The sequence below is a fragment of the Pan troglodytes genome, chromosome 10, assembly GCF_028858775.2.
Source record: "Pan troglodytes isolate AG18354 chromosome 10, NHGRI_mPanTro3-v2.0_pri, whole genome shotgun sequence".
NCBI lineage: Eukaryota > Metazoa > Chordata > Mammalia > Primates > Hominidae > Pan > Pan troglodytes.
The window spans coordinates 36,433,218-36,435,462 of record NC_072408.2 but is presented as its reverse complement, the minus strand read 5'-3'; the positions used below and the strand labels follow the sequence as shown (position 1 = coordinate 36,435,462).

The following is a 2,245-nucleotide window of genomic DNA, read 5'->3' as shown; positions in this document are numbered from 1 at the left end:
ATTACAGGGTACACCGTCTGAAGCTCTTCCCATTAGCAAGATCTTTCTTCACCTCTGTTTTTTAAGACTACCCGTGGATAAGGCTGCAGTGCAGCTGTTTATGCTGAACTGATCCATACATAAAACAAATTTTGTCTTTTTATCTCCTCCTTGATGGCTGTATGGGATCCCTCATATAGCTGTATATGTGGCTAGGGGTGGTGTGCTGGTGCAGTAGTTGTGGGTGCCATGGGAGTCTGAGCTAAATGCTCATGTTACTTTCTTGTACCTGCTGGTGCTACTCATGCTTGATCCCACATGCACCATTGCCATTTTATAATCGATCATTGCTGGATCTGCCTGTGATTTGGTGGGGTTGACAGGATCCAGCCGATAACTGGCAATTCCCTGGCCATGCTCATTTGATATCAGACACTCATTCTTTCCCAGGGCCCAGTAGCCAGTAGTTTTTCAAAAGGTATGAGACACTATGTTGCAAATGGCATGGTCTTGAAGCCCAGGGAGGTTTTAATGTGATTGTCTCACTAGTAATCACATTAATGCTCCCTCAGGTTCAGGAACATGCCATTTAAATAATTTCCATTATCTAAAAATAAACTTTTTTATTCTTCAGAGTATTTTTAGTTCAAGTTCTAGTAGTAAAGGTGTTTCTCATTAAATGGGCCTCTGACCAGCAGCCTGGTCATTTACTACTGCCTATAAGTTAGTATATATCACTCAGTATTTCCACAAAGCCCACGTCATACAATTTATATATATATATACACACACACACACACAATCCAACAGACCCTATGTTGTTGGTGGTAATCAGTGGTATATAAGTATAATTACCACTGCAAAATGTACTAATTATCTAATAATAAACTCTCTCTCTATATATATAGTTACCACTGATTACCACCGACAACATAGGGCCTGTTGGATTGTGTTTCTCAGCAGGCAAGGGTGCTTACATTATAAGGACTTTTCTTCCTCTGAACAACACTGAAAGATGGCAGCTTTTCACCTAACTTAGTGTATGAGCTAGGGCAGTATTTGTAGGTTTGAAATATGCTACCAATAAATGCAAAGAGGTTAATAGACAATATACTTCCTTTTACAAGGTAGGAGGTGCAAAGTGTAATAATGTATCTTTACTTTGGAGGGGCTATTCTGACACACCCTGCACTACTGAATCCCTAAAAATTGTACAGAAGTGGAAGATTTCTAAGCTTCACTATTTTACCTCCCATCCACAGGAGTGATGTGTCTTTCTAAGAACTCCAGTGTTAGGCACCTCTCTCTCAATGGGTCTGGTAAATATCGTGCTACCAGTGTAATGGGTCAGTGTGATGTTCTGTGAGAGGTCCATATAGTCAGATCTCTTCATACTATATCATGTGAGAGAAAAGGAAAATTAGGAAATCCTTGAACAAAAACTCTAAATGTATTGTTATTATTTTTGGTCAATTCCATATGAAAGCAAACGGCTCTCATCTTTCCTTTCTCATTGGCGTAGAAAGGAGTGCATTCACCCAATTAATGACTCCATGATACGTACTTGAGGGTATATTTATATTTATCTGCTTAAACAAAGATACCATTTCTGGCATGGCAGTGGCAATCAGAGCTACTACTTGGTTGAGTTCGTGGTAGTTTACAATTGTCTTTTGGAAATTATTTATTTTCTATAGAAGCCAGTTTGTGAATTAAAATATCATCGGACTACCACTCCTGCTTCCTTTAAGGGTGGCACTAATCTCCTGAGAGTCCCCCTTTTCCCTAATATGTGACATTGTTTTTTTGTTTTGTTTTGTTTTGTTTTTGTTCAGTCTCCATAAAGACTGTCAATAATTGCCAATACTTGAAATATATGACTATATTTCAAGTCATCATGGCAGGATATTGTGAAAAGCCTTCAATTAGCAATAATTGTGCCTCGGATAAACCTCATTGACTATGATACTACTACTGTGCAGGGTGACTTAAGTTCAGAGGCTTGGCTTTCATACTGTAATATCTTTTACCACAGAGACCAAGAGTTCTGTATGGGGGTTGCTCCAACTTTACAGTTGCCAACAACCGAATGTTTGTGTCCCCTCAAAATTCACATGTTGAAACTCTAACTTACGATGTGATGGTATTTTGAGATGGGGCCTTTGGATGGTAATTAGGTTTAGATGAGGTCATGAGGGTGGAATCCTCCTGATGGAATTCCTTTTATAAAAGTAAATAAGAGAGCTAGAAAGCTATCTCCCTGACG

At 39.0% G+C, this 2,245-nt stretch overlaps 1 pseudogene; it reads right to left on the bottom strand.

Moving 5' to 3' along the window:
* Nucleotides 1-1,814: 1,814 nt before the first annotated feature.
* Nucleotides 1,815-1,965, bottom strand: LOC112205201 (U4 spliceosomal RNA; annotated as a pseudogene).
* Nucleotides 1,966-2,245: the final 280 nt, after the last annotated feature.